This window comes from Lissotriton vulgaris, chromosome 6, assembly GCF_964263255.1.
Source record: "Lissotriton vulgaris chromosome 6, aLisVul1.2, whole genome shotgun sequence".
In the NCBI taxonomy this organism is placed as follows: Eukaryota; Metazoa; Chordata; class Amphibia; order Caudata; family Salamandridae; genus Lissotriton; species Lissotriton vulgaris.
Genome location: NC_141694.1, coordinates 60,885,079 through 60,899,351, shown reverse-complemented (window position 1 = coordinate 60,899,351; position 14,273 = coordinate 60,885,079).

Here is a 14,273-nt window from a genome sequence, read left to right as displayed (position 1 = left end):
GGACACTCTCTTGGCCTCTCATTCCTTCTGGTGACGTGAGCCTTTGCTTCGGCTCAGATTGGAGGCGGAGCCCGTACTGCCCAAAGGATTGGCAGTACTGGTGCCAGAGTGAGAAGCTGTACTTTATGTCATTGTTGATACATGTGGGGGGCAACTGTTATCGAAGAGGCTGATTGTTGTAATACACATTGCCAATATTGCTGCTGATGAACTGCCGGACTTGCTTATTACGCCTGACATTATTTCTGCATAATGAGTTCCATGATTGTAGCGCATCGCATTGCATTATTTCTCCATTGCAAAGTACAGGATTGTAGCAGCCCTCATTGTATTATTCCTTCATTTCAAAGTACATGATTGTAGCTATGCATTGCATTATTCCTTAATTGCAAAGTAAATAATTGTAGCGGTGCGCATTGCATTATTTCTTCATTGCAAAGTACGTGATTGCGGTGTGACTCATTGCATTATTCCTTCATTGCGCAGTACATGATTGTAGCAGTACGCATTGCCTTATTTCTCCCATTGCAAGGTACCGGGGTGTATCGTTATGCATTGTATTATTTCTCCTTTGCCCTGCACAGGATTGTATCATTATGCAGTACACTATTGTTTGTCCATTGCAACGTGTGTGATTCTAGCATTACGACAAGCATAGCATTTGGAAAGCAGTGGTTGGGATATGAACCTACCAGCCAGCGGGAACGAATATTACCCTTTATTATATGTTGGCTTTTGTATCATGTGGTCTGATCGTATATCTTTTATATAAAGTTTACACTTAATTTTATTAAACTTGTGTGAAGTCCATTAGTGGTGTCACCTGTGGGTTGCTGTGAGTGAAGTTGCACATACTGTACACTCGTGCCTTGGAGATAGGCCTGGGTGCTCGTGCCAAGCTATTAAGGGGTGAGCAAGGCTATCTCAAACGGTGTACTTACTTGACCTAACGTTGAGTGAGGAGTCCCGGGTCTCACATTTGGTGACAGTGGTACAGGACTGGGACTCCGGCTTCCAACACAAACCAAACGCGAATGCCAATTTGCGTTGGTTTGTAAATCCAAGGAAAGATTTCGTGTCAAGTCTGCCGTAAAAAAGTAACGCTAAAACTTTCTAAATCTGTGCCATGAGCGTATGCGTATGGGGATCTCTGCAAGTAAAAGATCGGAAAGGCGGCGCACGCTGCCTGTAGGTTTGCGAACTGCATTTTGTAGTCAGTAGCATTACTGAGGAACTACTTTGCGTACTACAAAATGTAATGCGTGAATCAGGCCCAGAGTTTCCATGTTCAGTTTAGAAAGTTCTGCAAAAGCTTGTATCCGATCCACTAAGAAGATTGGCTTCAAGTGCTTAAAATTCTCAGGGGTGGCTTTGTGCAAACAAATTCCAAATCAGCTACTCCCCATGCCAGAGCTGTTTGCCCGATGGTCCTCTGTGCCACTACTAAACTTATTTATATATTTATCTCACAAAAACAGCTTTACCTTCATTTGTGATATACACATGATGAGGCGGGTAATCTCAACCACCATGAATCTGGCCCTTTACAACGAATGCTTTCACTATGCATTCCATTACAACGTGGTTGTTACAACGACCTCGCTGTTTCTACGCGATCCTTTACATCGCAAGTCGTTTCAACGACTTTCAGTAGGGGATGCGCTGGACTTAGGAATAGTATTAATTACAATTCCTACTCGAGTTTGCGCAACAGCAGAGAAAGTGTTGGATTTAAAACCCAACACATTCCCTGGTGTTGCACACCCCCTACAGCAAGTTGTTGATACGACTTGCGATGTAATAGATCGCGTAAAAACAATGCGGTTGTTGTAACGACTGTGTTGTAATGGAAGCGCTTTGTGTTAACAGCGTTGTAAACGCTGTTTCCCCATATGATTAGCTCACCCCACATGCTGGAACTAACTCAAAATGGTTCCCAGGACGACGGGCCCCACTTGATGCTTGTGATCCAGAACGCAGAAAGAGTGTAAGCAGGGCCACTGAAACTATGGAATTCTGAGGCCAGAGCAACTTCCGCACAATTATGGATTTACCAAATTTGCCACATAATGTATCATTTGCTGCATGATTACAAATTGTAACAAAAAATATTTTTCTCACTCAAACGGATCAAAAGGTAATAAAATGCCTCAACACTGTGTTGCTGCACAGTGGAAGGTCCTTTGCAAAGGTTGAGTGGTCACCTTTCAGTTAGATATTGCTGGGTTTGGATTTTAAACTGCTACTAATGAGGTGAATGCTTTGCCCAGACAGAGTTAATTTACAAAAGTGGCAAAATATGAAGTAATACTGTCACACAATGTGCCACTTTATGCCACATAATTTGCATTTTCTTGCTGTATGATTGAGTAAACCCCGCTGTAGAAATTGGTCTACCTGGGCTGCAAAATTCCAGTGGCCCTGAATATAAGACATTACTTCGAAAGTATGTACTTCCAGGGTCGTAATTTTGCAGTCATTGTATTCATGCATAGACTATTATACGTGTTGTATATAAGCGAATATGTACATAATTGTGCATATACAAAACTGTAAATTAACAGATTACATGCTTCAATTATGTTACGTGAAATATATTTAATTGTAATTGAATTGTTTTAAATTAATAATAGCGATTGATTAATTTCACATTACCTATCTCTGATCCTTAAAAGCGCCTTACTGCCTCTAAACACTATCGATTCCTGAACCCTAAAACACCTTACAACCCCTAAACACAACTTATCCGTAAAGCAAAAAAAAAAACTAACTACCACGCAACACGACTCATCCCTGAACCCTAAAAACTTCTTACCACTACAAAAAATACCCATCTATTAACCCTAAAAACCCTGAACCACCCCGAAAAACTTCTCATCTTCTGAATCCTTAAATCCCCTTTGCCATACTTAAAATCGGAACCTTAAATTAAAAAGACAATTAAATCATGTACCAATATATTGAACAAATTAATCTGAGTATTTTTAAATTAGGACAATTATTGCTTAATTTTATTTTTATAATACAATTTTATATATTTATTTATTTTATAGATCATGTGATCAAGACTGTGGAGACAGTCGAAACGCGTCATGGCGGGCATGCTGAGCATTAAAAAGCACGAATAAAGGCACCTTTGTTTTGGCACCAGAATCGGGTTCTACTCTTCGTCATTTATCCAATTGAAAAACAAGTTGGTGGCGCTGCTGGCGTCTGGCGAGTTCCTGTTCATATATATATATATATATAATGCGTTAATTAACTTAAATACATTTTTATTAACATTTTTAACTTAACTTAAATACCTATATTAAATAAATTACTTAAAATAATTATTTGATAGCAATTTAATTGTATCATTCCATTATCAAAATGTACCATTCCTTCTCATTATATATGTGCATATGTTTTCAAGTTTATATACATATGCACACACTGACATATATATGTATACACACACATATAAACATTTACATACACATTTACAAATATAATGCTAAAACAGATAACTTTAAACAATTTAAAAATAGCTAACCTTCGAAGTAAAGGCCCTTACTTGCGAAGTAAAACACTTTGGACCTGATTATGAGTTTGGCAGTGTGGGAGCAGGTCGGCACTCCACCGCCCGCTCACACACCACCAAATTCCACAGCCGAATGCCATATTGATTGCAAATTGTGATGCGAGTGGGCGGTCCTGTGGCGGCTGACCCACGGTGCTGCCTCTCAAAGGCTCATAGGAGAGCCGTAGAAAGGCAGCGCCGTTGGACCACCAGAGGCGTTGCAGCACAACATGGACTGTAAAGTCCAGGCCTTGCAGGAACTGGGGGTGCAGAAAGACGGGGGATCACCATGTGCCCCCCTACATGCACCCCTGTGCACTGAGGCATCAGAGGGCCCTGTAGACCCCCTCTGCATTACTTACCACCACCCTTTTCATGGAGGGCTCGCCGCCATGAAAAGGAGGGCAGTGAGGAAACTCTTAATATGCTTGGCGGTGCAGCAGCTGCACCGCCAGCATATAGTGGCCTCAGACCTCTGCAAGACCGCTAGGGATCATGGATCCCTGATGGTAGTAGTGATCCTATTGCGGTCCGACCGCCAAAGTCTTAATATGTTGGTTTGCCGGTCAGCCAAACCGCCAAACTCATGATCAGGCCCTTAAAAACCTACCTGCGATGTAAACACTCCTGATGTACCTACTCTCGATGTTACGTCCCACAAAGAGAAAACTGTGAATTAATAGTATCACACCTTACAAAAGATCGGCTAGGCCTACTCCTTGACAGAGTGTAGAGCACAGAGCTGTGGATCGGAGCAGAGCTGAGCTGAGCAGAACAGAGCTGAGGAGCGAGGAGGAGGGGGAGCAGTGCGGAGCGATACAGCGCAGAACTCGCCGAGCTGAGCTACGGGAAACTGCTGATCGCCGGTGAGCTTGAACATCCGTTTGAATACCCGCCTGAACACCCACCTTCCCGCCCTCTCGCCCTCCGGAATCTGACTCGCAGTAGACCCGCAATACCCTCAATACCGTAACGTCTGCTCACCAGGAGAGGGAAATTACTGGCTGACGATTGCCGGCTTGGTGAGCACCTGATCGCCTGCCCTTCCCCTTGAATCCCCTGATTCCTCCGGCTCGCGTGTCTTGCAATTTCTCTGTCCCTGTGCCAGGGGAGGAGGAAAGGGCCTGCACGCCCGGTCACAGCTCACGCATTGGAGGTGAGGCGGGGTGTTGCGAGGCTGTGCCTGACTCAGGAACGGGAGGACAGGAGGGGGGGGTGTTGTGCCACAGGGTGGGTGCGAGCGAGCGCGGCTGCCTATAGAGGCGGCTGCAAAGTAAGAGCCCGGGGAGTGACTGGAAGGCAGCTCGACAAGGTCCAGCTGATCCGTGGTCCTTCCCGTGAGCACCGCTTGCCACCACTGCACCCTCTCCGTGCCCCCCAAAACCTAACATCGGCCCCCAGCTTGCAAACAGCGACCACCATCAGCCACCAGCGCCCAGCAGATAGTAACCAGCCACTTGTCAGATACAATCACAAGCAGAGCATCAATTGAATTTAAAAAACAAGCAAAAAAAATTGAAAAACGGAAAAACACCGAAGCTTAAGCAGGAACTCCTGGTATCAGACCCCACCAGGAGGGCTTCGAAAGAGGGAGAAACCCTCGCTTGACTAGGTCCCAAATTATCAGCGATTCGACATATTAAGGACAAAATAAGGATACGGGGGAAAAAAAAGGATAAAAACAAGGAGAGAACAGGAAAAAAGAAGAGCGATGAGATCAGGCAGAGTTAGGCAATTACCAAAACCAAAATCTAACTCCAAACCTAAATCACGGAAAAGGAAACTGGGGAAACTGGAGCCTGCATCACCATTACATCCAAATAACTTGCAGGAAGACAGCCAAACCGCCTGCAGCAAAAATAAAGAAGACACAACCTTGGCAGTAATGGAAATGTCGACATTAGTAACAAATCAAAATCCAACCTCAACTCAACTAACAAATAAAAACATCCAAGTCAAGGCCTCTGCCGCATCACCTTGTCTAATTACAGCCCTTCAGCAACCACAGAGATTCACACAAACCTTATTACTTCCAGTATCAAAGTCATCACCAACGGTCTCAGATAACCTAGTAACCATTGACGGAATGCCAGCAAAGAAAAGGATATGTTCACACCAATCAAAGATTTACACTAAGTTTTCCTTCCTAAAAGACCCTGGGACAGCTATTTACTCCAAGACAGGAAACATCAGAGGTCTTCATACACCGCTTCTACAAAGCAAATCTGACGGCTGCCGGACTAATAGTAATCCAGCAGACCCACCCCAACCAGCTGAAGTCCGCTACTCATCCAGTATCAAGGCTGCCGCTGACACATCAATACCAGCATCGCCTGAATCAAGAAGAGCGGCAGCACACACTTACCTAGTAGATCAAGAACCTACCAATTACAATACTCTGGAAATGGCGTCTACTAGAAAAATTACCATCAAAGACTGGAGTTTACCAAAGAAAGCAGAGTCCCTAGAGACAGCAACTGACACACATTCAGTGCATCAGGGTGAGACTCATCCTAGGAAGTTAGCTTACCACACTTTGGAAATCAAGACGCGCTAGTGGAAGTTAAGGTACTGATTCATAAAGAGGAGGGAAGAGAAGATCTTTCTCCTCCTCAATTACTCAGTAGCTCACCCAATTCAACGACGGAAACCCGAGACGCACGAACAGAACCATTCATAGTAACTGAAGAGCAAGGAAGTGGAATTCAACCACCCCAACTGTCAAACACACCCTTGTCTCAAATAAAGACACCCGAATTAAACCTGAGCAGCATTTCCGAACAAATAGCACCAAATAACAAGTTAGCAACGCAAACACCATCTCAACGCTGCACCCTATTACCGTATAACGATTCCCAATCCATAAACAACTCCATAAATAATGAAATGTCTTCTATAGCAGCACTGGAGTGGGAATAACTAGTTGCTACTTATAACCTCAAACCATCTGAAGGGAAACCACTCATCGATGCATCGCCGAGACCAGAGAGGAGTAGCAACCCAGGAAAGCCAGTCCCCGAATCTATATGGATAACAATCTTAAACACCTTGCAACACTCGGCTACAACCCTGGAATTCCAGTCACAAAAAATGGACTTTTAGCTTTCTTTTTTGCAGACAATGGCCGATTCCATCTCAGGAATCGACTGGAAAATCTGGGAATTAAACGGCCTCATAAGGAGGGGCCAAGATGCTGTTTCTGTTGCTCAAATAATCCAACCACAACCACTATCCTGTGATCCAATTTTAGATAAATGATCATCTTTACCATCTATGTTAGGGGACTTGATAAGCGACCTAAAATCAACAGTCCTACAAACCATGATTCCGCAAACCTCGGATCTACCTCCAGAGCTCTCAGTGGCACCAACAGGCCTAACAATCGACAAGCCGGCCGAGCAGAGCTCAGCTAACATTCTACCCTCAGTTCAAACACCATCGCCAAGATTATTGGAAACAGAGTTAACGATTACTACTGCGACCATAGTTGTACCATCCTTAACAAATAATCAGGCCTCTAGTAGGACCCGCAGAAAGAAAAAAAGGAAAGGAAGAAATCGGCTACTAACGGATGCAAGACTAAGTAGAGAAACACAATCGAATTCTTCTCCTCTACCAGCCACCTACGACAGGACACCAAATGATAATGAACAATCATCTCCCATGCACAAGGTCTCTGAAAATACTCCATCAGTGTCTCAATCATGTTGCGTAAAACTGACAGCCAGAGTTATTGAGAAACTCGCACCAAAAAAACTCAAACAGAAACTTTTACAATTTAAACCAACTCAATCATGACATAACACTTATAAACGCCGAATCAACACCATCTGAAAATGCTCCAATAACAGGAAGAGAAACAACGTCATGGCCCTCAATGCGGAGCTACCTCAGCAACCGGTACGTAAATTGAATAGTAAAATCCGGGAACTAAGGACAGATAACGATCAAAGTGAGCAACCAAATTACTTTGACACAGTATGCCCAAGTCATTCCCACGAACCTATTCAACAGGGCTACGAGAGACCTCCAACTGGCTCAACAATACCCCAGCATTTGAATAGCCCAACATCAATTTTATTCATTCCTGAATACATTTCTCGAGGTAGGGATGACATACTGAATAGGGGTAATATACTAAGACTCCTACACTCAGTAATTAATCTAGCAACCATCAGCTCCACTGACCTCATGCAAATAGCGTTTCAGCCAAACACCGAGCCTCATCGTCTAGATATAACAAAAGCAACATGGCACTCATCAGAGACAGCACACAAAATCACGGGAGAAGAAGCAACTTTCCAGCAATGGGGGATAGAACTGAGACTTGAAAAGCGACCTCCCTATACGACACCTTTCTTACCACTTACTAGACCCTCGGTACAAAAAAGTACTAACTCTATACTAAAGGGAGCAAGGACCAGCTCGCCCAGGATGTACCCACCAGAAACAAAAAGTGCTCGATCTGGATACAATCAAAATCATGGCAGTTATCTTTCGCAGAAAACCATCCATAATTGGAAGTCAATACAAAGTACAATCCTCACAACGATTGTCGATAACTGGCAAAAAAGGAATGAATTTACCACCTATTCAGCTAAGCGCAGGGGAATCAGAATTTCTCCTGGAACATCAATGGTTTACTTAGTATAAGTAATGATCCCGAATTTCTTCAACTCCTGAGTACATTTGACCTTCTATTGCTCTAAGAAACCTGGGAAGAAAAAGCATTTGAACTTCAAGGGTTCACGTCTTGCTGCATTCCGGCAAATAAAAACTCCACCTTTGGACGAAGATCAGGAGGTCTAATGTTCTTCGCCTCAATACCAACAATAGGCGAAATAGAGAAAATGGACTTTCATACACCTCCCCCAAGTGCCATACAGGTGGTAAAAATCTCACTCCGGTTAAAGAAGCAGATCCAGGGAGTAATTATAATTAACACATACATTCACCCTAAGCAGAAACAAAAAGGGGCAGAAGACCTGGCAAAAGTGCTGGAAAAAATAATGGAAGCAAGGGAGTCCGACTCATTCATCCTGGCCAGCGACTTTATTATGCTCCTCATTAACAAAGATCAAGATACCGACCTTATCCAAGATTTGAATGCAGCGTGGGGCGTACCAACACAGGGCCCAACAAAAAATAAGAAACCAACGAAACACTCAAAAAACTTACTTCGACATCTGGAGCAACTTAATTTAAGGGCCCTAAAGGGTCGCTATGTCGATGATGACCCGTCAGTAGCCACCTTCCATTCTAATAAACAATCCTCTCATCTTGATTACATGTTCATATCCCTAAACATGTTTTGCTGGGTAACAACTTTCAGAATAGGGATGAGCGACTTCAGTGACCACCTTCCTCTAGAGGCCGAAATTCGATCTAACTCTCAACTGGAAACAGAGCCACTCATAGGCCCAGATACAGAAGTCAGTTCAAATTTAAAACGGCTACGGTGTAATGCCGGCAATATTGACTCCATAAGCTCCACAGCTAAAATCCTTCTCACCAAAATTGCCAGTTCCTCAACCAAGGTGTCGGATGTTTGGCAAAACTTCATTCAAGCCATTAGAGAGAAAATGGTAAAAATTATGCCTAATAACTCACGTCAAGGGAAGGGAACTTCAAATGAAAAACAATTAACCCCAGAAATGAGAATACAAAAACGATTAATAAACCAAACATTGAGACAAATGCAAAAGGATCAAACAAACCAGAGCCTACAAGCTGTTCTACGGGAAGCAAGAAAACAGCTAACACGGTTGAAATGGGAAAAACAGAAGCTAAGAAATGAAGACCTGTGGGTAAAACTTCTTTATGAAGGGAAACAGAAAAACAGCTCTAAGTTTTGGCAAATCGTCAAAAGATTACAGAATCCTGATCACCTAGGTCAAAACTCATACATGTCAGAGGAGGTATGGACAAAAAAAATCCCTACTGACGCATTTCAATAACGATGATACCACAGAGGATGCCGTTACAAACAATCCCTGCACAAAAGCCATAAGGTCTAAAACAAAAGGGAAACCCAATTACTACATGGGCACACAAACCCAAGAAAAGTGTGAGCATGGGTCTACGAGCCTATCAAAACTTGATAAGTCAAAGATGGAAGATGACCCTGCGAAGGCTGTCGAGCTACGGCTAAAGAGCATTTTTCCAGCAGACATCAGACGGCAAATAACAAGGGGAAGACCCACTGGAGCTCCGGGGCCGAATGGCATACCACCCATGCTGTATAAATCAGATGCAGAGTTTTGGAGTGAATCATTGGCACCAGTATTTAATAATATAAGACACATCCAGACTCTTCCTGAGTCTTGGCACGGGTCAGTCATCAGCCCGATATACAAACACGGTAGTAAGAAGCATCCTAACAACTATCGTCGCCCTACAAGACGTGGAGGCAAAATATTACGCAGGAATCATCCTGGAGGAATTAACATCATGGGCATTTGAAAACTCTACTATCCCAATCAACCAAACGGGTTTCTGCAAAGGCCAAGGGACCACAACCAACATCATGGCACTGTCCTTGCTGATGGGAGCAGCAAAAGAGATCAAGCAATCTTTATACCTCTCATTCATCGACTACACTGCGGCATTTGATCACGTGGACTGCAATAAACTTTGGCAGAAACTGGGCAATTGGGGAATACCGAAACGCCTTCTCGATGTGCTAATACTACTTCACTCGAAAACCTGGATTAAAATCAACCTTGGGGCAGGTACACACCTCTCGAAGGCCATCAGGACAACAAAAGGGTTAAAACAGGGGTGCACACTACCTCTTTTTAGCCGATCTACCTGGGGTACTCGACAAATGCCCAAATCATGCACCCAAATTAGGGAAAATCACTCTTTCCAACCTGCTATACGCGGACGATCTGGTCCTGAAAAGTCGGACGCCAACGGGCCTCCAGCATCTCTTGAATGCAGCTCACACCTTTTCAGTAAAGAATGCCCTTCAAATAAACTTCAACAAGTCAAAGGTCATGGCCGTGAATCATAGAAAAAAAGGAATCTCCGTTGGCACTTGATTGGAGAAAAGCTCTATTGGGTAACCAGCATAAGTACCTGGGAGTAATCCTGGACTCAAAAAACACATCTAGGGCACAACTTGACTCCTTACGAGGTAAGGCGACAACGATCTACATGGCATTCAAACCATTAAAGGCCAAACTTCCCGATCTCACATTTAAACCTCTCCTTGAAATTTTGTATGCAAAACTACAGCCTACTCTTACATACGGTAGCCAATCACTTCATGGGTAGGACGCCGTATTACTGGACACAGTCATGGCCAACACATATAGGGCTATTTTTAACCTTCCAAAATATGTCTCTCCAGCTCAGATCCGACTAGAATTCAGCATCCTTCAGCATCCTCAAACAAACACTAGAAAGGCGGAATGCGTGCATAGCCAGCTGGCACAAGATTCGCACTGCAGAGATCGGCTCCTTATGCTCCAACGTATGGGAAGAGTTACTTCGGCATTGCAAATCTATGCCCAGAGATTACCTATTTGAATCGCTCCAAGTTCTAGGCCTGACTGACATCTGGGAAACGTCAATAGATCTTCTGTCCTTCAAAAAAGTCGCCAAAAAATCGTCACGCATTGTCTCAGCGATTGAAGACAAGCAGGATGTAGCACAGCTGGATAACGCTGGGTGATTATGGAAAAATACAATCACAAGCATACCTCAACATCGGTATGAGAATAAAAGTTAAAGAGAAGTTTCTAAAACTACGACTCAGCGTAATCCCTATACTCCCACACCTTCCACCCTGGGAGAGAAACAACTGATCGCAGCAGTGTCTCCTGTGCAAAACCGTCAACGAGGACATCGTCCATGTGATTTGCATCTGTCCTACACTAAAGGACCTGAGGTATAACCTTTTACGATCATCCTTTAAACTACATGCCGTTCGGACCGGCAGGCAGGCAGTCAGACTGTGTTTTAACATCAACAACACCAAATTGAACTGCCAGGTCGTGAGGTTCTTTGACTTAATAAGAAAAAGATTTAACAGCGTTTGACGAACATTGTAAGGTTCCGAGGATAACCATGAACTGATTTTAACCAATTTCTAACTTTTAATTTAATCTAACTTGATAAGCTTAAGTACAAATGTTTTTTTTTTAATGTACCTACTGGTGTTTTATCATTTTGTAAAGGTTTTAATTAATCATGTACAAATTAAACTTTACTTACTTACTTACTCCTTGCCTCCATTTCTAACTCCAAACACAGTTTGGAAAACCATTTGTTCCAGTTCAGACTTTTTTACTTTTTATTTAGCTGTGGTGTCCTATTTATTGTCTCTTTTTTGTTGTCTTGTTCATTTATGTTATGTGGTGAGTGAAATGCTTTTAATGCTAGCTTTGGTGTATTTCTTAGAGGCCTCGGAGCTCCAATTTACGTGGCTCTTCTGCGTTTTGTAACTGGCGTGTAGACGAATGTAAATCGACCCTGTAGTGTTTGCATAATGCTTTCTGCTGTCGGGATGGCTTCATAGCGCTTTCAGCGGTTGGTCCAGTAACATTCTACATGACCCTGAGATGAACGTCATCGGTTTCTGAAGGTGAGTTGCAGGTGGCCAGGCTGCGGGTGTATGTATGGGTTTGGCAGTGTCCAGACACTGCCAAGCAGCTTCTTTTAGTAGATTTGTTTTTAGGACCCTTTCTGACCTTCCCGACTGAGCAGATATTAAGAGGTTGTGGCCAGTAAACACCCCTTGAAGTCAGCGGCGCTGTATGGAGCGTGTCAAGTCACCACACACTCACCACACCTCTGCTGCCTTACGCTCTTCTCACCCCTCCAAGGGTGTGACGCTTCGGTGGCATGCCGCTGTCCCGTGTCCTCCTAAGTCCTCCAAACACCTCAAGGTGTGTCGAGCAAACACTGCATGAATGCCCCGTTCTGCCCCCTGGCTGTGTAAGGACCCCTGAGAGCAGGCTCAGCCTCTGAAACGGGAGAGGCGCCGAGTGGGAAGGTGGGGGCCCTTTGTTGAGTCAAGCAGGGAAGACAAGGGGACAGGATTGCAGGGTGTTGAAAAGCGAGAGGTGATAAGGTGGGCAGGTAAGGTGAGACCACCGTGGAGTGGGCCTCTTTAGCTCAGCGTCCAGGGGAAGTCGGCCATGAGAGCTGGCTTTTGTTCTGTTGTTGGAGGTGGCGGTGAGGACCCGGGCTTTGGTGTGCATCTGTTGACTGTTCAGAGTTTCAGCTTCACCACCTTGTAAAAGCTTGTCATGTCTAGATGCCTTCAGACAGCGCCCTTCTAAGTGACGTCACTTCCTCTCTTGGTATCTCTTATGTCCATCGGTTTCGAAAACCATTCATCACGGATGAGAAGGGTGGTCGTTCTGGTGTCCCATCTCTGTTGGTCGTGGGAGCGAACCACAATCCGTCGGATACACTTAGCAGCACTTTTAGAAAACGTTTGAAATAGTATATCCGGTGCAGGTTCTAAAACCGCTGCAGCGTCCTGGGACATGGGGTTAAGTCAATGTTTAACAGTGCAGCGCTCCGATGCCTTTTGTCTAGGGTCACGCTATATATGTGCTACATGCTTGCACACAAGTAACAGGCATATATCCATCATGAAAAATAGACATATAATCCAAGTTTAGTGGATGAAAAGCCACCCCTCTTCTGCACACTTGCATCCATTGGTAGCAGGCCCGGCTCCAGGAATTTTTATTTGGGAAGGCCAAGAGTGCATTCGGGTGGGCCACTGCGGCAGTCGCGACTTGCAGGAGGGGGAGAGGATTGGTGGGTTGGCAGGGGTCCACGCGCAGAGGTCTGGTGGGGCGGGGTTCAATTTAATAATACTAATTTTTAAAAAAAACAGAAAGCAGGCAGTCAGGGTCCCTCTCCTAAGCCAATCACAATGCTCCAAGCCAGCCAGCCAGGGGCCTATGTGGCCCTGCCCTGCTCGCATGTACAAACGCTATTGTGCAAGACGGTATTACGAAGGGGCATCCCTTCCTAATAGCGAGCCGCATTTGTATGTATCATTGTTTTGCGACCACAATTAAAGTCACAAGACACTTGCAGTTTACCACCTACTCCAAGTAGGTGTTAAGCCACTTGGGAACAGGAAGGGGGTCGCCAGGGGAGGCCTTCCCCTTTGTGAAAGGATGTGAAAATATTTTTTAAGAGCAAGCAGTGGCCCCACGGACTGGTGCCTGCTCTTAAAAAATGAAACAGAAGTTTAATTTTAATGTTTAAAATGCATCCCATGCCATGTCCCTTCGATGAGAAGAGGAGATTTCTGAGGTTGGAGTATCAGGCAAGTAACACTACTCAGCCTCCCTTGTTGCCAGCCTTCAGAGAGAATCTCTCTTCATTACTACCTGCAGAGACCCCGGACTCTGCAGCACCCTCCCTTCCAGCCCTGATTATCCATTTTCTACCATCCATCTCTTGTGCACCTCATCTCACAGCTGACTTTGGGCCCCAGCCCCATATCAGCCACCATCGAATCCTTTTTCATTATTCCTGGTAAAAAAAAAAAAACATTAGTAAAATCCCCCTCAAACTAAGTAAATATAATTAGCACACACTTTAAAATATGTTCCACTTTGGCCCTAATGACCCATCTACTAATGAAATAAACAAAAGCAGAAAGGCCATGACAGGGCCAGCTTTAGCACTGGTGTGAAAGACTTTATTGGTGGCTCACCACTGACCTCTTTCTCGA